The sequence below is a fragment of the Cygnus olor genome, chromosome 13 (assembly GCF_009769625.2).
Source record: "Cygnus olor isolate bCygOlo1 chromosome 13, bCygOlo1.pri.v2, whole genome shotgun sequence".
In the NCBI taxonomy this organism is placed as follows: domain Eukaryota; kingdom Metazoa; phylum Chordata; class Aves; order Anseriformes; family Anatidae; genus Cygnus; species Cygnus olor.
In genome coordinates, this window is record NC_049181.1 from 2,251,827 (window position 1) to 2,278,836 (window position 27,010).

General features: G+C 41.3%; 1 long non-coding RNA gene across 1 annotated transcript; it reads right to left on the reverse strand.

The window, feature by feature from the left end:
• Positions 1-1,164: 1,164 nt before the first annotated feature.
• Positions 1,165-26,557, reverse strand: LOC121077448. The gene is made up of 3 exons (XR_005824048.1): positions 23,118-26,557; positions 14,777-14,880; positions 1,165-3,772 (listed from the first exon to the last, which is right to left on the reverse strand). It is a non-coding gene; the product is annotated as an uncharacterized LOC121077448 (long non-coding RNA).
• Positions 26,558-27,010: the final 453 nt, after the last annotated feature.

The window sequence follows — 27,010 nt, forward strand, 5'->3', positions numbered from 1 at the left end:
TTACGCTAATTAAAAATAATAACCAAGTGGAACCTTCATGCAGGCTGTTTAAAAAACAGTGGTGGGGGTTTCACGTGGGATTTCTGATGCCTTGTTCACTCCATCAAAGGCGGAAGATTTCTGGTACAACTCCAGGAGCAAGGATCCGTGCCAAATCATCTGCTTAATTGCAACCTCCACGAGAACTTTACATTCTCGGAGCGCAAAAGCATTTTATAACATTACAAAGCCTTACCTACTTAATGCAGCTCGCATAATCCTGGCAAACTTGGCTCAAACCCTCCATCATCCTCCACGAGCAGCAGCAGCGTGCTTAAAAATAAGAGCTCAGGTGTAAACAACAGCTTAACCTGGAGGCCTGTTCGATTGGTCCTTTTGCCTCACTCGCCCAAGATAAATCCCCTAAATAGACCATTTCGGAGGGTTAACCTCACTCTTGCTACCTTCTGAGGGAATTTCAGCCCCAAAGTGTTTATAAGCTTAAAAAACAGAAGGCAAACAAGCCTAACATTCAGAACAGAGCTCGTAGCAGGCAGTGGGATTTACCACGGGTATTAAGAAGATTGTGGTGCACACATGCTAACGCCGCAGCACGCAGCAGCCCCGCTATTCCCATCACAGCTACATCGGGCATCACAGAACGAGCACGCTGCTTCTGGAAACTGCACCCCGCTTTGTTCCCTTTTCAGTGGCCATTTTGCAAGAATTGAAATTTTCCAAACACGGAGACGGGTCTCTTCTGTGCTAGGCTGACATCTCAGTGTCAGAGACGAAGCCTCTCTCCCCAAATGGTGGCAGGGTGCCAGCTGGAGCCCTGGGCCCGACAACATATTTTTGCAGATTATGCAAAACTGGCAACATTTAGCTATAGAGGAACATCACAGCTGCTCTCCATACCCTGTCAACCCCAGTCGTGAACTTGCAACAGGTTCCATTTAGTAAGAGCCTAAAGGGCTCCAAAAGTGGTGTTTTGTAGGCAGCACATGGCACACAAGTACCATGGGGACGAAGGTTGAACAGCCTCTGAGGACAGCCCCACCTCTACCAGCCAACAGAGATATCGCAAGCTTCTGGGAAGCAGCCAGCACAGAAAACTAATTTTTGTTACATTAGGTGTTTGCACCAGATTTGCTTCCTGATGAATTATACCAAAAAACAAACAAACAAAAAAACACAGAATAAGTATCAGACAAGTTTATTTCATTCACATGTGTGCAAAAGGATTGCCTAAGACACAGATGTCTCCTGCTTCCAGCAGAGGCTGAAGTCAAGAAGTCCTTTGACCACCTATTAGTGGGGAAGCCTATTAACAGGCAGAGACTCTTAATAATGCACATTTGAAATGATATTTTAATATTAAAACAGGCGAGAGTATTGCATTTGGTAGTGCACAAAGTATTACAATGTTCCAGTCATCCACAGCCTGTACTCTTTGCTTTGTGGCCCATTTTGGATGTGCGTGCCTTGGCATAGTGCTCAAACAGTATTTTTGTCCATCAGTGAGATGCTAATCTTCTTATTAACATGTTACTCCTAATATCAGAAGATAATGATGTTTCTAACATATCTAAATGTCCACACGGGAAAAATTACATGTGAAAAACTTGAATATTGAGCCCATAAATAAAATTAAACATGACGTCTTTTATTGCATTACAAACGAAATGGTGGTGATGCTGAATGTTTAGGTGTGTTTGAAGGCACCAGGATCCCATCATAACAACTAGCATTGAAAATCTCAAGGTATATCCAAACACTCCTTAAAATAAAAAGAAGCAAGCTGTTTCTGATCCAGCTGAACCTGTTTCCTATTTTATCTTTGACCCTGTATAAAGCCTGCAGACCTTCCCAGACAAAGAATGATGATAGTCCCCACACGATACTGAAAGAAAAAAATCATGTAAAAAGTGGAGATAGAATTCAGGTGGTAGGCTCAGTTTGTTAAATCACTGCATTATGAATTTATGTAAACAGACACGCAGGCCCCAGGAGGTGCAGCAAGCAAAAATGTGTTTTCCTGACAAAAGCGTAACCTCCTGATTTGTCTTTCCTTAAATATTTCCGATCCAATGTGATCTATGGCACCTGCATAGCCCAGGTAGCATAGATAGGCACCGAGTCCATATTGCAAAACACGTTACACAAAGTTGTACAAGGCATAATTTTAATTAACCTGGTTAATAATTTTACTTGTTCACACTGGAGAAACTTAACAAGCAGATGAGCCGTTACCACACATCCACAGTTGTATGGTACCTTAGTGTAGCTACATGTCCTGACATTATTTACACAAACCTACGGTTGTCACTGCACTAACGAAACTGGTGCCAGCCCCTGCTGCCATCCTGCACACCCATCCTGCTGACATGGCCCAGGCTCCGGGCCCCCTTTTTTGTTGTTGTTGTCCATTTGTGTCATTTCTAGACTCCTGTTGTCTATTCGTGTCATTTCTAGCGAAGGAAGAGAAAAGACAGTGTGGCTAAGATTACTAGACCGAAGCAAACCTCCATAGATCTTTTCTCCTTTTTTCTTTACTTTCTACCAAGAAACCTTTAAAAAAAAAAAGCTATTGAAAGACTGGAAAGTGTTGAAGGACTAAAGCTTTGTGGTAGAACTTCTTCCAGCAAACTCCAGAACAAGGACAACCAGAGCTTCCTCTATTTTACAGCTCTAGGTAAGTCCAGAAAAACCTACAGCCCCTTCAAATGATTAAAACAATGATTATATCTCAAGTAAGTTTATTTTGGCATTGATTGTTCACGCCATACAGTAGCTAATGGTTGCTCAAGTAACAGCTGATGGATGTACCTGAAGTCAGGACAAACACAGCTCACTAGGGACAAGCTCTGCTAACACAATGCAGGCCAAGGTTGGCGCTTACAGCAGAATCTATGCAGAGGAACCCCACATACTTTTGAAGATACCTTTTAATTACCGTTGGGGTTTGATCATACTATTAATAATACGCCTAGGACGAGTTTGGTGGTACAAAGAAATGGACCTGTATCCATCCATGCATTTCAGCTGTGTTTTGTTGAGTGACAGGTGCATCAAAGCCCAATCAACAGAGTCAGCATTGGCTTTAAATGCCAGAAATATAATAGTGAAGTTAAACTCCTGCGGCTCTTCAAAGGTGTTCAGACAGAGCAGACATCGTGGATGTGAAAGGAAGCAATACGCTGGGGGGGGCCGTGCAAAGATTGGGTTTCACTCGCAAATTTGCAGGATTATTGATGTCTTCATCTTCGTGTACTTAAGGCAGAAGGTTGCCAACAACTGTATTTGATGGGCAAGGGAAATAATGAATTTCCTATCACAGGCAGACATTATTTCTTGGATCTAATCTTCACTGATATTGGCAAAGAATTTTCATAGCCTCTTCATCTACTCATATTGAAGTCAGTTTTAAAATAATACAAAAAGATTTATTTTTATTAGAAGCTGCAAGGCAGGTTGTCAGCTCCAGTTTGCCCAGTGCTTGGGCAGTGATGGACACCCAGGAAAGGTGGAGCTCGGAGCCAAATCTCAGCAACCGTATTCCACGCAGATGATGTCAAATACCTCCTCCTACGAGGCAAAGAAACATGCAAGGCTAGAAGTCCTGCACTAAATAAACTTGTCACCTCAACAACAGTGAGCACGAAGCGCTAACATGGCTACTGCACACATACACAGTGCGGTGTGCAGGAGGTCTCGGTGCAATCACTTTCAAAACACTGCATAGAGCTGATAAGCAAGCGGATTTTCTGATTTTTCAGGAAACTGAAAGCTCCTGCAAGAGAATGGGAAGGGTTAATGCTTGTTTCTGCTCAGATGTGTTACAAAAGCATTCGAAGCGACTGTTGCATGAAAGGAATGGAGGTGGTCTTTTTTTTTATTGAGAGCTGTTAAAACTAAAAATTCCCATATACTCTCACTTCCCTTTAGAGGTCTGCTGGGGTTGGCTTATTCCTCTGCTTTGATATGCAAATGGGCAGCTTGCTTTCCTGCGGGGGACACTGGAAGGCGTCCAAGGAACACAGAGGAGATGTCCTGTCAGGAGAGCAGCCTGGCTGCCTCCACTGCTCCTCGGGCAGCGCTGAGCGCCAAGTTTGTGTTTTGGCTTAAAAATAAAATACCTTTGTTAATAGTTTTTCCTTCCAATATAAATGTTTATATATTTACCCTGCTAGTCATCTCTGCTGGCCAATAGCAGGAAAACAACAGTTTAGCTGTTCCTTTTCGGGCGGTGTGTTACTAAACTTATATTCCTCTTTTGAAGATACTATTTATGCTGCTCTTGGTTTATTTCAGAGAATACTGGTCATTTAAGTAGCATTTAAACTGTTCAAGTGCAACGAAGAGCTACGTTTTTAAGAGGTGATGAGTTTATTTCTCCTGGGTAGTTCTCATTAATTGTGTATCTGGCCCATTTTGTGGGGAAGATACAAAGAACATTTTATTTTTCATTTTCTTGTCCCTTTCAGCTCCAGCCTTTCTTTCTTTTTTTTCCCTGCCTTTTCTTTTCACTGACATAATGGAGTACCCATAAAAAAAGATTAAATGGTACCATAAAGTTTTATTAATGCCTTACATCATTGATATCTTCTCTGTATTGATAGTTCCACTTCCATTATTGCTACTTAGGCATTTAATTAGTGATTCATACAGTATGTTGTAAACTACAGTATTAGCGTTAACCATCTATATAAAAGCCCCCATTATGTAAAAACTCTTCCCAATATTGTAATTGAAGTATAGTTATCCACTTTAACTGACTTGAATTAGATTATTATAGATTAATTTATAAAAAGTTACTTGTAAAGGACATCGAAGATCATGGAATATTAAGAGTGGAACTTCATTACAATAAAATCGACTTCAAGAACAATGCCACTGTCTGAGTTTTATATAAATCCATTACGATCGTCTAGTAATATGAAAAATAACTGTTTTGTCTGGCAATTCAGTGATACTTAGGATGGAAAGACAGACTTTAAAAAAGGAAGAGTGTGGAATTAAAGGGAGGATGCACACTTAAATCCTGCATAAAGTAGCAGAGAGAAACTTTGCTCTTTGCAGAGGGAACTTGGGTAGTAGTATAAAATATAACAGATGTCCAACATGCAAGAAGTGCATAGAAAGCCATGTTATTTGGAGGATGAAAGCTAAATGCTACAATCACTTAAGGTTAATATGAACTTCAAGTAAAAAGGAGTTATTCCATTTTTTACCACAGTAATCAAGAACAGAGCTTAGACCAGCTCCTCAAAAAAAGTTGTTCAAAATGTAATCTGCTTTCTCTCTCCTATCACCACCTACATTGTTCCACTTGACTCATAAAATGACACATCCTGAAGCACAACTTTGCAGACCTGGCAAAGTTGCATCAAGCAAAGGCAACACTGAGCTTGGGCCACAGTTTGGCCCCCATGCAATGGAAGAAATCGTAGAGCTGCTGTGGATGAGCTCTTCCCATGTGTAAACCCAACCTGCCATTGTGCTACTTCTAGGAACCACCAGGCCGCAGCAGCTCTTCCTACGCCCCAGCTCCTTACTCTGCTGTCTTTGCCAGAGCCAGGAGAGCAGGAGGGGAACAGCCACCCATCTGCTTTTCGCTGCTGAGGGATCCCTCTTAGCAAGGACGTTCTCAGAAAATCAGCTCTACTGGCTTCAGAGAGGCATGGCACCATCAAGCCCAGCTAAAATTTTTCAGTGGACCCTTAGAATTTTGTGGCTGCATTTAGCTGTGATCAGTCCAGGCTTCAGGATCTGCAGAGTTGTTTTTCCTCAGCAGTTTGGCCCTTTTCAGAATATCTTTTTCTTTTTTCTTCACCAATAACATATACAATAACATTCTCTGTCATTTCCCAAGTTAATTTTTGTGTGGTCGATTTGACTGACCGCTCAACACCTCCACGTTTCTGCCTGTCTTTCAAAGAGAGCCCTTTCCACATTTCAGATTCAGGGATAACAGACAGAATGCCATAACCCTGCCCAAACACTGCAGTCTAACAACACTGCACTTGCAAGCAGTCCACTTGCAGGGCCCTGGACAGCCTCACTGCATTTCATCTGGGAGGCAGGAGCTCCAGAAATCATTTCACGGAGTTAATCAAACAGCCTATCCAGCTCTACTACCACCTGTCGAGTACTATTTCACAGGCAGTGTCACTGGGAATAGTACAATAACAGCAAGGCTAATGATGTTTAGAAACGGTGCAGAGCTAGAAAATACCAGAGCTAGAGGGTGATGAACTGCTCACTCCATGGGCAAGCTCAGGAGAGCTTCACATGGAGGCACAGGCAGCACTGACCTACACATCTGCACACGTGCTCCCCAGCTGCTCTTTGACACACGCGATTCCTGTTGCTCATCTGTTGGGCATCTCTCATCTTTCTCAGATTTTTCACATGTACACCTTCTGCTTCCTTCAGGATTCTTTTCCTCTTATCCACAATTTGCTTCAGACCTCTTAGATTCCCTGTGAGGAGCCCACCTCCTTGGATCATTTGAATTAAATCCTCTACATTTTCTATACTTTCTGATCACCACCCCTGCATACCCAGCATGATGCTGTGGGTCAGTATGAAACATGATTCACTGATTCACATACACGTGATTCACGTACGACTTCGCCCAAATGTGCCAAGAGAGCCCTTTCCATCCTACCTCAACTCTCATACTGATTACCCATTTCATACTCGGTCAGGACTATAGTTTTTACCTGTTTTAGTGCATCTCAGAAGATTAATACATAAAGGATGTTCAGTGATGACTCCATTCCCCGGTATAGAGAAACTTTCCACTCTAAGGCAAAGTCTGTCCTGTGGGACACAACTTCACTGGAGCCACTTCAGGATGGTGGGTCATGGACAAAAGCAACAAAAAGACCATAAAATACAAATACTCAGCATTTTAGAGTCATAGTACCAGATACGTTTCTTCTTCAACATCTGACATAGCTCAGAAACCAAAATTTTATTTTTATGAAACCAGTCTCAAATTCTTTCACATTCCCAGCTCCCTCTTTGCTCTGCATTTCCCTTTCCCTTTGACTATTTTGAAATCATATACTTTGGAAAAAATAAATCTGACTGTAATACAGAGAATACAACCTAGCTCTGCCCGTACCAGTTCCACAATCTCTCTCTGGCCATAAATTTTGTGGGAGAGCAATAGAATGCAAAACACATTAGCAGTAACGCTCTGAAATCCCTGTGCTACAGGGTAAAAAGGAAACAACAGCACATTTACAATTTTGGCCAGCAAAGTACCAGCACTATTCATTGATCTCATTAAAGACCAATCTACATTCAGGGAAGAATAAGACTGATGAGATTTTAGACTCCTTAAACACAAAAAAGTTGCCAACTACATGCATGTTTAAACAGCCCAAATACAGGCATGAGAGTTTCTCTGCTCCTTTAGCCTAACGTTAATAATTACTCCACAACACAACCATAGCCTGCTTTCATTGAAAGAATTGGATATGAACCTGCTCTGCCACTTCAAAATTACCAGTGTTTATCCCAGGCCTCCCACTGCCCTCGCCCCCTTTGGAAAATGATTTTGTTTCTCCATTCTCAAGTTTCCACACCTGAGAAGTGGAAATGAGAATACTTGCACGTTTTTGAAGAGCAGAAATGTAAAACACTCCATTGGTGCAAGGTATTACTGTGTTGATGATGATGAAATAAGCTTTCATACATCGCTAAATTATTCAAGAACATCTACTATGGTTTCACCTCTGGCAATCCCAGAATGCATCTCATTGCCATTACTCTGCAGGGAACAGCGGTGTTGAGTAAATGACTATGAAACTCATATATTAACCTCACTTGGTGGCTGGAATATTCATTTCTTCTTGAGTCATTTTGAGCAAGAAAAGAAAATCTTCACTCTTAGAAATCATCTTTAGCTGACACATTAAGGAGCAGAGCTGAACAAATAATTTCTAGTGAATAATGTGATGAATTTATTTTCCTTTTTTCTGTCCCCAAGCAGACTGGGATTTCCTCAAATGTATTTGTTATTCAAATGTATTCAACAACTATCCTTCCCAGTGTTTTTCTTCTGTTTACTGTGCCTGAACGCACAAAATACCCTTCTTTCCTTTGGCTTTTGGTTGTGGAGTTTGATTTTTTTTTTTTTGGAGGTAGGAGGCTAGGTATTGCTTTCATTACTCACCCCAATGTATTTAAGGGATGAGAAAACATCAGATTCGCAATGTCTTTATAAAAGAAACAGTCGTGATGTACGATGGATATGCATGCCTATGCCAAACGTGCTGCCCAGACCTAGCTGCTGGATCGGCCAAGTCATTTTTCATGATTGTGCAGTGCCCTCGATGGCTGGCATAGAGAGGAGCAGGTGAGACCCCATGCTTGGTAAACACGCTGTCCTTTAGCTGTTACTTCAGCATAATCCAACAGGCAGCATTTCAGCTGAGCCCCGCAACTCCAACCACCAAAGCACAGACACCGCAACAGAAGGAAAGGAACTGCCGAACATTTTTTTTTTGCTGTTTGGACAGCCTCGTGATGTGTTAAAAGATGTCTTGTCAAGGATATTTTCAGTTTTCTCATTTTCTTCATTCCAAGCTACAGGGTTGGCACATTGTGGAGCCATCCTCATCTATCAGCAAAAACACAGCCTTGGCTGTTGTCCTTAATTCTGCTGCAAACCTGGCACAGGCTGTTTCCTTTATCCTTCCCCTAACTTTTCGTCGATAAAAGGCGGATGGCAACACTTAGAGAGCTTTTCACCACCACCCTGTCACAGGTATTATGGTCATTGCTAAATACGGACTTTGTTAAAGGAAAGACTTCCACACAGTGAGAGCCCAGAGATTTATTTCTCATGTTCAGTGAGTAGATCAAAGATCTTGTATACTCATGCTTAAAAAAAAAAAGCCTGAGCATGCACTGCACACCTCAGCCTACTTTGTACCACCCAACTTTTCCCATGGTGGTTTTTCTCTGCACCAAGAGATATCTGCACTAGTGTTGTGCTTTTTTACTGTGGGTCTACTACTGAAGAGACAGGCTATATAAAGAGAAATAAAACTGAAAAAAATCAATAAACTGGGATTGCAGGCAATCTGCGATAGACTAGCATCCCCACTCACTACCAGAAAACTGTCCGCTATCAGATTAGTAAGCAAAGAGCAACCAGGAGAAATCATGTATTTGATAAAATCAAAAAAAATAAAGGAAATTTTATTTCCCATAAAAATTGGGAAAAAATCATACATTGAAAAATCAATACATACCTACAGTTTAAATCAAAATAAGGCAGAGAAATTTCAACACAAACTTAGAGGTCACTTCGTATAGAAAGCTGCTCCTGCTTTTAATTAAATCAATAGAGCGACTCCAGAGCCAGCCCTGCCCGGCTGGGTAAGCGCTCACAGCGCCCTTCAGCATCCACCCCAGGGCCGGGCAGCGTCTGCCACCCGGCAAAGGAGGCTCTCCTGCTTGGAGACTGACACAGAGAGATTTCAATAATTTAACTGCAATAACAAAGTGGTATTTCAGGTAGTCACTGACCTGCTCTGAATGCCTTCAAGCCCCAGTCTCCCTTCTCCAGCGCTGAACGAAAGGCCAGGCCCGAGGCCTACACAGAGCCTTGCAGCCGCTGCAGTGGGAGCCAGGGCTGGGGCTGTGAAAGCAGGCATTTCATAAAAGCTATTTATGCCAGTGTTTTGCCTTTCTCACCCTCCTTTCCTTTTGTTTCTTTAACTTCTATGCCATCAGTTAAGTTTACCCACGTGAGTTTTTGGCTTCGATCAGCTTATTTGTACCGGAGAAGCCATTCACAAATATCCAGGGGTCAGAAACAGGATTATGGCCATTGTGCCCCCGAAGCCTCAGTGCCCATCCACAATGTGCACCCGATAGCCATGTGAATAGCCTTATGAAACAGTTTTTACACTAAATTTTCTAAAACATTTTTCCTATCAAAATAAACAGCAACTCAAAATGAAGCCTCTCCACCTTTCTTCCCAGCCTCCTGTCTGAAAGCCCAGGGAGTGGGAAGGAAATGGTGTTTTGAGATCTGTTTCCCCCTGCCTCCAAGTTCATAAAAGAAGAATATTGTTTCATATTCTTCCAAATCTGCACTCCATTCCCCCACTCTCACCTTACCTTCTCTTCCTCCCTTTTCCTGAAGACTATTTTCTTTCTTCCTCACTGTTTTTCTTTCTTCTCGTCTTCTCCTAGCTCTGCTCCTCTTGTTTCACCATCTGTTTCTGTTCTCCTTATCAGCTCCTTTCCCTCTGCTGCAAACCCTCATTTTCCCCTGCTTACACCTTCCCCTTCTTTGTTTCTCCTTGCCTTTCCACTCGCTCCCTTCCTGTCCTATTTCCCTCATGGGTTTTAAAGCGAAACACAGGCAGGGCGAGCATTCCCTTCCTGCCTGCCACGAATCCAGCATTTTGAGAGTTCTCACTTCTGCTGGTGGCTCGACAACTTTCCAGCTTGCTGTTCGATCAGACAGGAGTGGCACAGATACAAATGCACAACTGAAAAACCATCAGCCCCAGCCAGAAAATTGCCCTACAAGATGCAAGTCACAGATCACACTTTTTTTCAGTTGTTGTTGTTTTGTGTTGTGTTTTTTTTTTTTTTTTTTTCATTTTAGGACTTGCTTCTTTTCCCCTTTAATTTCTTTGCCATTTTCTGTCCCTCTAAGATTTGAGTTAGACTTTAATATACAGTTTTAAAAAGTCTTATGAACCTTTATGCATATTCAATGGTGAAGCAACAAGTAACTAAATTGGTATCCTTTTTGTGCTATTATCATGTGAATCTGTTCCTGAATGCTAACAAGCAGGTCTTTATATACTACGTCCACTTGATAATAGACTAATAATCTTATCATGATGTTTTCTTGAACTTGAACTACGTGTACAAAGTTAAGAATGAAAATATGGGAAATGACTAAATTATATAACATTGCAGAGATATTGCAAGGAATTTCTTATATTTTGCAGCGAAATATTGCCAATTATTGTAGCTGTCAATTTAACAATAGGCTTATTCACTATGGTGTTTGATTAATGTGAAATTATTCAGTTGGCTACCTTGTAGTTGGCCTATTTTTGTGTCCAATTAGTATGCTAATAATGGTAATTATGTTCTATACTGCATGTCTCATCACCTAGAGGGTTTTTAAAATGATAAAATAATGAGAATAAACAAGCTGATGCTGACATTCACTGGGCCATTCTAATTACTTACTGAGAGCACACTAGGGAATCAACACTCAACCAAAGAAAATGATTCTTGCTTACTTTGTTAAAACTACTCTTTTCAAAGAGCATTAATAGTTTGCTGCTGTTTTCTTTATTACAAGGGACCACACTATTTTCCCTTTTATTTGCCCTGTTAATATACAGTACCAGGAAAAAAAAAAGATAATCAAATTATGTTTGACTGAAGCGATAACTGTTTGCAGGAGGTGTCAGAAAAACAAATAACTGTAATTGCCGAATTATACACCTTTGTAATGGCTACCATTTATTTCTTCGCTGTGCGATAAACATACCATCACCTTTCCCACCAAGACAACATGGCATTTGTTCAGCGTGGTGGTGTTGCCACGCGATGGAAAACTGCCAGCAGCGTGCAGTGGGGTGGACTCCCCCTGCCAGCACTGCCAAACTCATGGCCCCCGTCAGCCTGCAGTGCAGGGGCTGGTCCTCCCTGTCCATCAGCCTCCTCCTGCACTTACAGAGCCAGCGGGTTTGGCTTTCTGAGTGTTGGATGTTTGCAAAGATTAGCCCCTACAAAACCTATTTTCTGATGAAAGCTTTTGTAATGTGTATGAGGCATTATCATAATCAATAAATAATAGCATATCCACTTGTTTATACTAGCAGCTGGTTTTAAAACATTGTCTGGCATCTGTGTGTAAACATGCACACTCTAGAAATATATACACAGGCTTTAAAAAGCCGTGTATTTCTAAGTCTTCCCTTGTTCAGCAGTAACAGTGTGTCTACTCACTGGCTGGCTGAGAAAAGTTCACTGAGGACAGGGCTCACGAGAGACATCTGTTGCAGTAACACCAGAATAAAGAGTCAAGATTTTCCAGTTTCAGCACAAAGAAAAAAAGTTCAAAACAAATGGTAAAACTGAGCAGAGCATCCAGGAATTTTAAATCCTTGTATAACAATTCAGGATTTATGCACAGCTTAAATTTTTTATAGAACAAAAAGTTGGGTGACAAATAACATAATAAAGAAAGAAGTATTTTAAAAATTACTCTCACAAGTACTAAGGAAGCTGTACGTAAAATGGGGATAGAGGAATGCAAGGAAGTTGCACACCTGATGCAGACAGACACCAGTTTGACAGGTATGCCCTTAACCCTCAGCAAATTAGCTGGATATGAAGAAGTTGGATGCTGAAAAACCTCTGTGGTTTGGAATTCAGGCTGCCTTAGGAAGCCCGTTTAAAACTGTGAGCTGTGATTAAAAAGATTGTTTGAACATAAATCCCTACTAAGACAATATAAAGAAAGAGATAATATAAACCATATCATATATTTATACTGATGCTAATATTTTACTACACATACTAGTAAGCTTTAAGACAATCGATCATAAACCGAGCTGAGGGTGGTGGTTGTAAACACTGTTTGCCAATACAGAGCAGGGGCTGTTTTTAATAAAGGATGTAATACGTGACATGTTAACAGGGAGTCATTTGTGCGCCGTATATTGGTTACTCCTTTCCTGTCATTTTGAATTATGTCTCAATATATCTTACTTGCTAAAGCAACTGTAACTACTGGTGAACAAAAAGTTACTACAATCTGGGAAAAAATAATAAAAAATAATTGAGAGATAACGTATTCCAAAATATTTTTTTCTTTGCACAATACCAAATACATGTTCAACTTAGAAATGTAGTTGCAGTACTAACCAGAAAATCTTTGTATGTGTTTTTTCTCCTTCTCCACCTCATCTCACCCTGGCAGGAAAATTATACCCTCGTCTCATGTAATAGGAGCTTAAATTATTTTGGTGAATAATCTCCAATATTTGTTTTCCACGCCACAGTACTTGTGTGCATGCAGAAAGGCTGCATGCAGCCAGATGCATGTTCAAAGATTTGCAGGAACGTTTTGAGTTGCTGTTGGAAATGGACTCCGCAGCCTTTTGACAGCTATGTGAAATCTTCCTGACAATTGCTAATTATTTTGGACATTATTTTTATTTCAGAATAACAAGCCAATGAAGGAAAAACTCTGCAAATTTTTTTGAACTCAGTAGTTATTTGTGCCTTTCGTCCATTAGAGGGATTACTAGCAGTATTTATGCCACAACTGCTAAAGAATCATCACTTTAATCAATTCTTGAGAGGGAGAAATTCAGAGCGACAGCTTCACTCTGAAGTGTGCTGGAAGTGCTTAGTGCAGTTTAAGAGACTCACCAATGCCTAAGATAAATGCTGCAGCTGAGGTAGCAAATATATTCCATACTCTGAAACTGTTTTTAAAAGCAAGACTGAATGAGCAAGGAGCTAATTTTAAAGGGAAAGCTAGTAGCCCAGGAGCCAATAATTAACTACTGTACAAAGGTAATCCAGATCAACTCATCTGTAAATCCTGTAACTTTTAGTAAGAGCGCAGGTTGTTGGTTTTTTTGTTTGTTTAAATAAACTACAAATTATGCCAAGCTGCACATACCTTCTACTTCATAACTTCAGCAATTAATCTTTCACAGTAAATTTCAGGGCAATATCTTTGATTTAGTGCATAACTTAATGTAATATATATCACTAGTTTTGTGAGCTTTGGCCAAATTAATCACCCATCAGGAAGCACAAAAAGGTGCATTCAAGCAATAATAAATATGAATATGATTATTAGTATACATGCTAACGTGTATTTATGTTATTTATACAAACATTCATACAGTATTCACATCTGGGGCAGGGATGGAAAGAGCACAACAAAATCCTGCTCCAAACTTGTTAAAGCTTCCAGATTTAACTGAAAAGGTGCACTATTATTGATTTTTAGGTATCCTGTATTACACACCTTCATATGTCATTGAAAGCCACAGAATGAGAAAGCTGATTACTTCTATAGATACAGTTAGGTTGGAATCTGATAAAAACTTGCAGAAAATGTGAATTTAGGAGCTCTGATTCTTCAGATCTTAGCAACTACAAACGCAAAAATTGATTTGCAGAGTCCAGACTGACATCGGCTGCTGCTGTAAATTGTGAGGTTTCTAACATTAGGTGGCAAAAATGGTTGATATTTCTCACAGCTGCATTACTGATCACTATTTGTTGAAATTTTTCCAGAGGAAGACTGCTTGTTTTGTCTTGTACCATGAGAGTTAGGAAAAATATTTGCCTCTTGCTGTTTTCTGAGCACTGCTCTGCCTGATGAATTATCCAGGAGGCATATTTTCCATTTGTTACCCAAGGGTGAGGTGTTTTGTTTGTTTTGGTTTTTGTTTGTTGGTTTTGTTTGTTCTAGTTTGGTGTGGAGGTTGGTTTTGTTTTTTAAGATCTGCATTGCTATTAATCTGCTGAACTTTTAGTACCTTTTCTTTTTTTAGTACTTTTGCAACTAAGATGAGCACCTACGTACCCTCCTAAAAGTTTGCTCACTGTTAACGATTTCCCCCAAGTAAAAAATTAGCAGATTCCAGGAAAAAAAAAAGAAAAAGGGAAAAAGTTCAGGAAGCTACATAAATCTGGACAGACTTTTCTAGCAGGTCAGTCAGCAGCTGATTGTGTTAAAAAATGAAATGATTTAACTAATGCTTACCAGGATAAGGTATGCACAGCTAGCTCCAAGATTAGGGAAGCCTGACTTATGCAAACAGTCACCTGGTAAAGTTCCACTGCCACGCATCTAGAAGTCAATTCTCTCTGGGAGAAATATATTGGGTTAAATTAAGGTTTCTTGCTCTTAGTGACCACCTCTGTTGGAGACGGTGTACAGCTTCCAAATTTAACATCCCCTCAACCTCCCCCTAAGTTGAATGGAGATATTACAACAGAGATACTTTCTACGTAGCAAGTAGGGGACAGTTTTCTTTGGATTTTCTGCTCACACTCTGCACATACAGAGACCAAAATCAAAGGCAGAGATAAGCCTTTTTTTTTTTAAAAAAAGCAGAGTTTGAATAAAGCAGGACAATGAAGCAGAGAAGTGATGTGACCTTCATCCCCTTCAACCACTGTCCCACACTGAAAGCACTCAATCATGCAGCCATTTATATTTTATGTGATTGTTAAGGCTGGCCTCTCATGTATTTTTGCACTCTAACATCTGATTTCCCAGCACATGACATCAGCAAGAAGTGGAATAGATAAGTATCTTCCACCAAAACATAGTTCAGTGACCTAAATTACATATTCAGCAGTGGGAACATCGCAAGCCCTAAATTTCACAATCATCTCTCCAGGATCAAAGACTGCTTCTGCTACAGCAGCACTTTTTGGATAAAGAACAATTCCTTCCTGAGCTCAGACTCGCTCCTCCACTTCCCAAGATCAGCCATAGCAACATAGTCAAAAAGGCAGCCCAGAAATAAATAAATTATACAGAAGTCATCAGTTAAAGTGATTACAAGCCACTTTTGGATGTTTCTTTGTGCAAGAGTAATGCAAACAACAGGACAGTATATTCCTTCTCTGAGCAGCTGCTTTTAGAATAGTAATTAAGTCATAAATATACTTTTCTATGTGTATTTAGAATACACTTTTGCAAACTGCAGGGCAAATGTATATTCATTCCTGATTTGTCTGCACCTCGCTTCCAGAAGTGCAGCATATTATTACAGTTAATCACTTCATTATTAGCTAGCATTGGGGTTTTCTCTTTTCAAGTCTGAAGAGGTAATGCATTAGAAGTGATATTTTTCAATGGACATGAAAGCCTTAAGCTTCCGGCTTCCATTGGCATCTCTTTGATATTCAGCTACCGCACTTATCCAATGGGATTTCCTTTAAACAGCTTGGACTCGATGCCTCGCCACTTCTGCAACGAGCCAGCGATGAAGAAGGGCTGGACGGGGTGCGGTTCGTCCCCAGCTGAGCCAGGTCTGCCACTGCCGCCCGCCACCAGACTTGGGGGTACAGCTCCATTCCCCATCCCCCAGGTCAGCAAAACAAGCGAAGGGATGTGGATCCCTCCCAGACCGCTACCCTGTGATGGAGTCCCAGACAGCTTTTTTTCTTCTGCACAGGCATGATACGCACAGTTGCAGACCCCCAGTTAATCCCCTGCCTCTCCTTGGCTTGAGCCAAACACCTTTGCGTTTACAGCTGTGGAAAGGCACTCCAAAAGATCAGCGGTGACACTGGCAGAGTTGGAGGCACTTTTTCCATTTTCATCACACCAGCATAATCAATGATGGAAGGCAGTAAAAGCCAAGTCAACGCGTCTGAATGCTGGGAGATCAACTGTCTGACATGGCACACAGGCTCAGGACAAAAGCTTGACAAGGAAACTAGACAGAGAGCAATAATTTTTATTTTATTTTATTGAAGTCTTGTTTTTAAGACCCTTCTGTATCCTTGCATGTTTCATTTTGTTTTTACCTTGTAAGGAAATGTGTCCTTTACTAGGAAGTCTCCCGTATTTCTTTTTAGCTATGAAACCCAAACACCCTTTTCCCTCCCTCCCCCTAATTGGCGGTAATTAATTACATAGTTAAAACACAACTGCCATTCCTTTGCTGGAAACAATCAGCGATTTCTCCTACCCAGTGCTACTCATATGCATTACTTCAGTGCCAAAAGCTCAAAGCTACTCTTGGCTGGGCAGCCGCCTGCTCGGGGAAGCACCGGTCCCTGCAGTACACCGCGCTTCCCTGCCAAAGCAACTGGGGCCAGGGAGGGAGGACCCAGGCGCTCAGAGCCTGGGCCTGCACATGCCACTGGAAATAGAAAATAAAACGTTGCAGCCATTAGTGAGTTGTCATTAATTGTTCTCCTGGTGAATGAATGAATGAGCATCTTTGAGGAAAGAATTCCCATCTTCTCCCAGTAATAATTATTTCTGCCTGCCTGACACGACATCTCAAACCAAGAAATTCATGTGCAGGGAAACAAATCCCTGTTTTATTTTGAGTCTTGTTTAGTTCTGTATGGCACTTGAAGTACGTGCCGTGGAAGTGGGTTAGATGAGAAATGCCAACGGCTTTATTCCCTGGCAATTGTGGCTCACACAGGCCTCCTAGCACACCATAAGCACTCGGATAACGCCTTTTCTCCATAACAAGAAAAAGCTTCACAGCACTGACTGCCCTCAGACCCCACAGACACTCCCTGTCCAATCTAAAGCAACCTTAAACAGAAGAAGAGATTGTGCAGCAACACAAAAGCAAAACAAAATTTCCCAGAGACAGCAATTTAACCTCAGAATGGGGAGGAGTGAAGAAAATAGACACTGCCAATGAGGTGCCCCAGGGTATCTCCTATTTTTAGATGTGGGCTTACAAGGGGTTCTGTTCAGGCAGGAGCCCTCGTTGAGGATTTCAGCACTGCCGGACACACACCTGGACTTTTCATGAGGATGTCCAGTTTCTTCTCCTTTCCCTCCATGGAAAAACTACAACCAAGGACAAATTCCCCTCTGCCCACCTCCACTTTGATATGGGAGATATCCGTATCTCCAGACTTAGAGGCAAGATAAAGACCTTGCTTGGGTTGGGAGAAACCTTATCCTAAAGATTTGGCCTTATTTAATTTCACACTGTGCCCCAGTAGATCAGCATTCGATTGTGTTTGATGCAGAATAGTCACAACAAAAACCATACTCAAATCTCTGCCAAAACTCATGTGTTTCGTCTTGTGGTAGCTGCACTCTGGCACCTGGAGAGATAGAGTGATGGGATCACTCTTGGATCCCTCAGGAAAGCTGCTCTGCACCCTTCACACCATATGCAGTATATATGGCACAGAGTGATGACCGTCTGGGAGTCACACAGCTATTTCCATCACCCACGTTTTTACAGTCTCTTGCTCTCTGGTCCCAGGAGATATCCCTGCCAGTTCAAAAGCTGCTGCTGCCTTAGTAAATTCTACACTCTCACAGCTGGCCGAGGCAACACACACATCTGAAGGATGCATGTGTACAGCTATATTGAATATTGATCTATGCATACTCCGCTGGTAATAAACCCCATCCTATGTAGTTGAAAAATCCAAACCATACACCCTTCCCATGCAGGCTCAAGGACAGAGAGGCCTGATTGCCTCTGCATACATGAAATCTCTTCCTGGGCATCCTGAAGAGTTAAACAGGGTGCAATACATGATCTGCTCGGAGGCAAAGAACAATTCAGGACATCTTTAAAAGCTATAATAGGAACTGTTATGTGTTGTGCTATGTATCCCCAAAATTTAAAGTGTATGTGCAAATTAAACGTTTAAAAAAAATCACCAAGAATGCTTTAGGTACTAACTGAAGAAGAAGAATACTTAAAAGTCAGAAGTTTGTATGAGAAACTACCAAAAACAGAAATATCAAATGTTTTGACTTGCACATGTATGAAGAGACCACCATAAGCATATGCTGATGCTCTGAGCCTAAAGGAAATGAGTCTTTTATATCAGTTATGCCTCTATAGTTCAGAAGTTACCTCATAACTAACCCTTCCCAACTGTCATTTCTTTGCCCTGTGAAACAGTACAAATAAATGAAAAGAACAGGATTGACCAACTTCAGTCTCTTATCAAAGGGTAATGGATGTGGTGCCTTAGGTGTCACTTTGATGCCATTTTTCATCAAAAATAGTAAATTATGCAAAAAACTGTAAACGTGCTTGTTACTGCAGGGGGTTTTATACCTGAAAAGGCTGAAGATCCTGAAGTCTTGAGAGCTCTTGCAAGTAGATTAAGACATTTGTTTCCATACTGACAAACTCCAAGCATATAATTTACATACTTTACTAGTAAAAAGAAAGAAGTATTTTATTTTCTGTCCCCATGGCAGTATGAAGTGTTTTGTTTCATTTTGACCCCTTGAACCTTAATACCGCTTGCACATCTACAAAAATACAGAGAAGGACCCCAGGAATGAGGCTAGCTAGAAAAAACATGGGTTTTCTTGAATTGCTTCTCTTTTTCTTTGGGTCTCTCACAGGAAACGCCCGAGAACACACCAAATATATCCATGCAAAAGGGACTCCTGTTGACTTGCATTTCAAATTCATGCATTACCAACACAACGCCGTTACTACTGAATTATCGTTCGGTTGCCAATAAATTAGATGAAACTTCCATTTCCCAAATCCACTACATCCAATTCCTTTCAAGAAATAACAGACTACATAACATCCACTTTCTTACAACAGCAGAGATTGGCTGGCAGCTCCCAAGAAACCAGGCTTCTGGTCAGAATAGATTTCCCCAGGAAATACAAAAATAAAATTACAAAAAATATTGCAAGTAACTATATAAAACAAGGGAAAAAAGTACACTGAAATAAAAACAATGATCGTAGTTAAGTAAAGTTACAAAAATGAATATGGGCAAAATATAAGAGCAAACCCAATAACCAGTTCTTGATCTCACCACATATCCAAAAAATAGAACCCAAATTATTTGAGATTTAATTTCTCAAACTACTGCTCTGAAATAGACTATCACTACACTATGCTTTCCCACACATGATCAGACATATTGAAAGTACGCATTATGTACATGAACTTAAATAACATATGAAGAGAAAAAGGGAACAGAAAAAAACAAGAGACTCAAACACTTTGATGTTTAGCATTCAGCTGCAGTGAGCAATGGCTGATAGAGCAAGGAACTAGACATCCAGTTCTGTTTCATTAATATTAAACTTGTTCTACTAGGAAAAAAAAGCACGCAACATGAAAACCCTTCATTTTAATTAGCTTTGATGGCATTGCAAAAGGTTTAAACTCCAACAATGCTTTGGTCCCTTATCCTTTGTGGTCCAGATCCTACGAGTCCAGAATAGTTCAGCAAAGCAGCCAAGGAAGAGGAGCTGAGGACCTCCCCAGGCACCCCATCAGCCTGCACATTCTTATGTTCATAGACAGCTCTGTGTATGAGAAATTTTATATTCTGTGTTTCAGAATTGTTATATTTGTGCATTTCCTCAGTGCTTTTAACACACAGACCCTGCTGAAAGGGCCCATTCCCTTGGAAACTGGGATGCCCTTTGCACATACCAGCAGCGCTCCCCAGCCCAGCTGCCCAGCAACATCTCAATGCCTTCATCTCTGCTTCTTGGCATTTTGCCTTTTGGTCAGCCAGAGGATGGGAGAAACCATGAACTTGGCACAGCCACAAGTTTGACATTTTTTGAAGCAGAACATCAAAAACAACCTTACAGGGAGCAGAATCAGTTCTGGTGAGAATAAGAAACTAACTACTGAGTAACACCCTCCTGCCTTTTCTGAGAAACTATAAAAACAAGAAAAAAACATATGCTGGGAAGAGCACACAGAAAAACAGGATGCCTAATGCTTCCATTAAACCACTGTGCTTAGGTTCAGGTCAGCCTCTCATGGCAGTACACGATGATGGAACAAGTTGACCTTCTCTGGCATAGACATGATTTCTCAAGCAAATTAACCTTTTTCTCACCTACAGACAGAACAACAAAAACAAAACAAACAGCCCATAAATCAACCAGTAAACCTGTTATTTTAGAAAAGACAGAGTAGTGAAGTAAATTCTTCCAATATGCCCTTACATCATTCATACAGACAGAAAAACAATTACAAAGCAAATCAGATCCTTTCTTTAATTGATTGCACTCAGAAGTTCTTTGCTCAAGAAGAGAAGATGCCAAAAAAAACAAGAATCAACATGTATTTCAATTCTGGACATCAGTGAAAACACAACTGTCTCTGCATATTACTTTTCTTCCCAGCAGTCTGTACTGTATGAAAAATATTAAAGCCCTCTTATTTTTTTCAAAAATTAAACTTCTAAATACTAAGCCTTAGACTATTATATATACATAAGAGATCATTAAAAGAGAACAAAACCGTAGATATTTGTGGGAGGGGAAGCTTTTTTTTTTAAAAAGCGTTTTCTTATAGCAAAAAGAGGAAGACATGCAAACTATGCTTCTCCATGCCAGGAGAAGAATCTAGAGCCACATCGGAGCTCCACATTTCAGGTCAGAAATACACTCTGGCCTTTGGAAAGAGCAGAGCAAAGCCCTCTTATCCCCTCCACCATCAACCCCGGCCACATCCCAGTAGGCAGCTCTGAGTTTCAGCAGCAGCAGCTGGAGAGATGTCTCTCTGGAGCAACAGCTCTAAAACCCAGATGAACATGGGCTAACTGAAGCAAAATCCATCTAAAGCCATGGGAAGCCTGTTTTGTCCATGTTCAGCACAAAAAGCACAGCCAGCCATGTTGTACTTGTTCAGTTTGTATTGCATTAATTCAAAGTTTTTGCCCAAACCTCAGCCTGGTGAGCTCAGGTCCATCTTTTTGCACAGCCATCCTCACTAAACAGCTGCCAGTCACTGTCCCAGCATCTCAGCCCAGACACCATTGATAAATATCCTCACACACTAACAAAAAAAAGGGTATATGATGCTTGCATGAACCAGCAAGGGGAAATCAGAGGGTGGGAAGGAAGCTGAAGTCAGATTTCCGTACCATTTCAGTGTAAAGAGTTCTAGCAAAGTTGTATCCATAATTAAAAGGGTTTCTCTGTGAAAAGGCTCAGTCCCACACATCTGTGCCTCAGGGACTACAGAAACAGTTCTAGCCCCTAGAAAAACTGCTTTGAATAATCAGCTCTTGCCCATAGTCCTTCACTACAATTCAAAATAAAGTTTCTTACAGTGACCTGCCCTCTTCTCTTCCCATGATTTGCTCTAGAACTTGTTTCCACTTATTTAATCTTCCTTCTAGGCACAGCTTCTGTGCCCTTGCCCAGAGAGCACCACATACAGGGATGCAGAGTGCCTCTCCAATTTTACTCACAGGCTACCTTGGATTGTTTTTATCTTCTAACCAAAAAAATGCAGTGAGCTGGGTCAAAATCCTATAGAATATACTGGCACAAAGTGGTTTAATGAAAAGTTCAGCCAAACCAGAAATATATTTACTACATCAAGTAATTGATTTCAGATCACAGCATACCATGGCTAAGGGTACTCCATGGCTAAGGGTACTGCTGAACTAATGACTTAATGACACCCAGCCATAAGCCACCAGTAAGTGCTAATTCTACTCAGGAAAGTTTGTCATTATGATGTTAGACATGGCAGAAATGCTTTTTTAAAAAAAATTAAACTAAGAAACTTTTTTTCACAAAAAGCTTTACTGCTCAATAAAACTAATGATAAATTAAAGCTGGCCATGTAAATAAACAAGATGTGGGTTGGTCTGATTTTGCACTCTGCTGGAAGTGATGATTAGTCAAAATCTACAGAAATATTTATTGTGAGAACTAATATTTACAATTAGAGCTTTCTCCCCCCAAACAAATACTCATTTGCAAAGAATACTTTTTCAACCTGAGCTGAAAGCATGTGTTGTGATCATGAATTTTCACATGCAATGAAATGCCAAAGTGAAAAAGGGCTAAGCAAATTGTCTTTATTTTGCACAAGAAATCTCCTTTACTCTTTTGTCTGCTACCTTTCTATGGAGAAATGCAGTATGTGAGAGAAAACAAGGAAGGTACAGATGTGCTCAGGTTGCACTTTATTAAAAACATACCAATAGACAACATTTGCTGTACTTGGAAGTGTTTCTTGAAAGCACAATGCATTTCAATTTTATTTTCCAAAATTGATGTACTCAGAAGTTACTATAGATTAATGTAATTATTCAATAGAGGAAAACATTACATGAAAACAAACTCAATCCACGACATTAACAAGGTCACTTAAAGTCAATGTATTATTAGGTGTGTTAATTACATACAGTAACACAAGGACTAGACAGAAGCTATAGAAGAACAGGGCAGATACATTCAGAAAGTTTCAACACCAATACTATTTCATGTGCATTAGTAATCGGCTACAGAGAGGTACATTTAATGGAAATAGCTGTTTGATGATTTCCAGGAATTCTTATGCCTGGAAATCCAGGACTCGCTTGAGGTGTTTCAAGTCCTTTGTTGACCACCAAGTAGACCCCATGCTTACCAAAGGTGGCTTTTGAAGGAGACTGATGGAAGTATCATGACTGCAGGTACACAAACAGCCACTCTCCCTTTCTTCAGGGACCAGTCTCCTTTCCCACTCACCGCACATACCTGTGCCTTTTTTTTTTTTTCGGGCACAGCTACACGTTATGGGGACATGAAATCCTCTTCTCCACTCCTTGCTCAACCACCCACATCTGGGCAGTTTGTTTCTCTTGCTGGTGTGACCCCCCACAGGCTGTCACTCTGCATTGTGACATCTGTCCATCATTCTGTGCTTCATGCTGCCCTGGGTGACCTCAATCCCATCCCACACAGGTACCTTTCAGCAGACTTGTTAGGGGCACTGCCATGGCCAGGACAGCTCTCCTCACCACATGGGGGTATTTCAGACAGACCACAGCCACGTGTGGGTAGCCCTGAAGTCACTCTGCAGAAGGCTTCTCACTAGAGAAGCTGAAGTCATACGCGGAAGACAGCTCTCAGGTCTGTAGTATATACACACCCATCTGTTCCCTCCTGTGTTGAGGAAAGGCTGGACACTCTACACTCATTCCGTGGAGCATCCCTCACTGAACACCTTCACCAGCAATTCAGCACCTCGGGAAAATGTCACTATTTAGTGTGAGTCTCATGAGTTGCAGATCAGGGAGAACCTCCCCAGTGTCCCTGCTGCTTCGCTCCTCCGTGCCTGGCAAGGAGGAGCCAGTGCTGCACCTGATCTGCTCCCACACCCATTTTTCCATTGAATTTATGGATGCTGGGAAAAAAATATTTCCTTACTGTGCAGTCTTACAGTTGGCCTGGTTGAAAGTATCATTTTCATCATAAGAAGCTTGAAAAAAGTGATGGCTTTTTGTCAGGAGTAATTCTTAAGCAAGGCTTCTCTGACACAGCTGGTGATGCAGGTGTGGGGGAGAATTGGGACCACAGTCTTTAAGGATTTCACTAGGATTAATATTCAACTAAAAAGTTAAAAGTAGATTACTTTTTAGCAGAGTAAAGTTTGGAGACTCAGTAAGTGCAGGTGGAAATTCAATACAAGCCAGGGAGTGAAAGGACACAGGAAATAGGTGTTCAAAGAAATTAATGTATGCCCAAGGGTTACGCACAACACCTCACAGTAATTGCATGGGGAACGTTCAAGTTGTTTTTTGTATTTTATTTTTAAAGCCAGTGTGAAGGAACAGAAGTGTAAAAGTAATCAACAATGGGGGGAAAAGAGGCAGACACGAGTTATAAAACATCAAATACTGAGCACAGTTGGAACAATTGCATAATGAAGTTGAGAGCATAAAAAGTGATAAGAAAAGCAACAGAAGCAAATGAAAGGAAACCTTACAGGGAGGTAAGATAAAATTAAAACAGCTTTTGGGGACAGTGCAGAAGCAAGGGGCTGGAAGAGCAGACCAGGTACCTGCCAGAGCTAAGTAAGGGCAAGACGCTATGCAAAGGAATGACCATGTTGAGACTGACTTACTGCTTTATGTTTTGGAAAGTACCTAAGATTTAAGCCTTCTCACATGAGAAGACAGTGCAGAAAAGGTACCATGTTTCCTGCACTGCTGGTAATTAATATCCTAAGGAACCATCCAGGCAGCATGATGGCTGCTGGGCAGATGCCTGCAATGAGCTCATCTACTCTTGGGTAAATGTATCAGACAAACATCCTTCTGCCAAGGCCTCCCAACCTCTGTGTGCTCAGGCAGCCGTAACCATCCAGTGGGCACAAACAGGGCTGCTGGAACCAGGGCGTCCTACACCAAGACAGAAGTTGTCCTCAGAAAGCCCTAACACAGAACAGGCTCCAAAGCAACAGCCACTAGAGATATTGTGGGTCAGCTGCCTCACAAGGTTGCAACCAGACTGCCCTGCCTGTCTGTGGTGGCACTGGGAGTCAGGCACTCCCTGGTGGTTTTTGTTAAGCACTGGAATCACTTGACCACAGGTCAGCTCTCAGTGGGAGAGCAAGCACTTGCCTTCAGAATAGTGAAATTCAAAGAACCACAAAGAAATGAAACAATTCAAAAATCTATTCCCAAACCTTGGATCTCCATATCATTAACTTGATTAGAAAGGCATGCACGATCCTAACAACGAGAAACAGTTGACATTTTACCTTGAAGTCACTAGAGTTCCTCTGACAAAAGAGCTCAAAACTCAAGGACCAACGCACATGACCTTATAGGTCCTGTTTCCCACATCCCAGAGGACACCATGCACATAGTTAGCTGCAGTACAGACACTGGCCATGGTTTTTCCCCCTTGGACCTTCCACGATGAAGCACTCTGCTGCCAGAGCCCACGTGGAGGCTCACTGAGAAAGCACGCAAGCTCACACACATGCTGCCCCAGCCCAGCAAGGGACACCTCTGCTTCTGCCCCACAAAGGTAACCCCCATCACCTGGTGCCTACGCTCAGCTGCACCCCAGCCACAGCAGTGTTTTACCTTGTTTTCTTTCCAATAACTGCTCTGGAAACATGCTAGCCAGTGCCAGGCTTTACCTGGAGGGACAGATGCTCAGCAAGCTCCAGGGGTTACTCCCAGGTACAATGCCTGCTCTGCTGCTCCCCCAGCACAAGACAGATTGGACACAGCAGTATGGTTACAACCAAACTTCTTTTCCATCTCTGCCCATGAAGAATAAACATTCACCACACAAGCTTGCTGCTGTTAGACATGTAGGACAGCAAACTCATTAACATTTGTTTACTAAGGTGCCTCAGTTATACTTTAACCTCGCTCTTTTTTAAAAAAATGAAACATATCCTTATTTTGGTATGTCTCAGCTTTACAAGTATTTCGAGAGTACTTCAGTGGCTAAGAACCACCATAAAGTGGTAACATATCTCTTGCCTTACGAATCTTTCTGAAGTTGGAAAGACCGCAGATATTTCACCATGTATACAGCTTGCTTTTTATTTTTCATAACTGCCTCATCTGACAGCATTGTAACTTCCCTTCTGCCGCCACTAGAGGGAGAAGCCTATTCCTAGGATCTCATGGCTCCTAGGCTATTTTTGGAATAGATTCAGAAATATTTGCTATATGGAAAAACGTTTGTCCCTGTGTGATAAGCATGGATAACACAATAGAGAGCCTCTAAAAATAGAGTGGAATAAACATTTCACTCCCTTCCCTCAAATAAACTCAAATTACAACCCTCAAACCTTGCAAATTTAAACACTGCTCCAATTGTTCCTCTCTGCTGGTGATACAAATCCTGCTACTGTGTTTACTCCCATTGCATCCAGGGCAGGGAAGGCAAAACAGGAAGGAAGAATACTGGGTTTCTATCAATATAGGAACAAAGGGTATTTTCTAGTGGGCTAGACTAATTCTGATTTTAAGAAAATCTACTAGCTGTATGGAAACCTGGAAATCCATCCTTGATTGAATAATCCTAAAGTAACATTTAAATAAACCAAAAATTCTGAAATTCTGGATTTGCATGCTCCCTTCATTTTCTCATTCTAACACAACCGAAAGACATTGATGAATACTTCCTATATTTATTATACTCAAACTAGTAATGGATGAATTTGGTAAGTATTTATAGCAGTGACAAAGTCATTCCACTGGTATAGAAATTTTCTTCATAAAACATTTGCAACCACTGGTACTGAAGCTGCATCCAGTGAAATCTACCCTCCCATGCCTATGCACAAAGTCTCAGCCACGCTGAGTAACCATTGAATGAGTTTCCAAATATGAGCAGCACTGAGCAACCAGACCTGGCTTCACGATACAGAGCAAGACAGTCTTAGATGAAAAAGAGCCACTTTCCCAGGCAAGAAGGCAGTTCGCAGACTCCAGCCATGACCATTCTTTCTGGGATACTCATTGCCCTTTCTCCCTGCAAAGAGGAACAGCACCACTGACCATTAAGTTC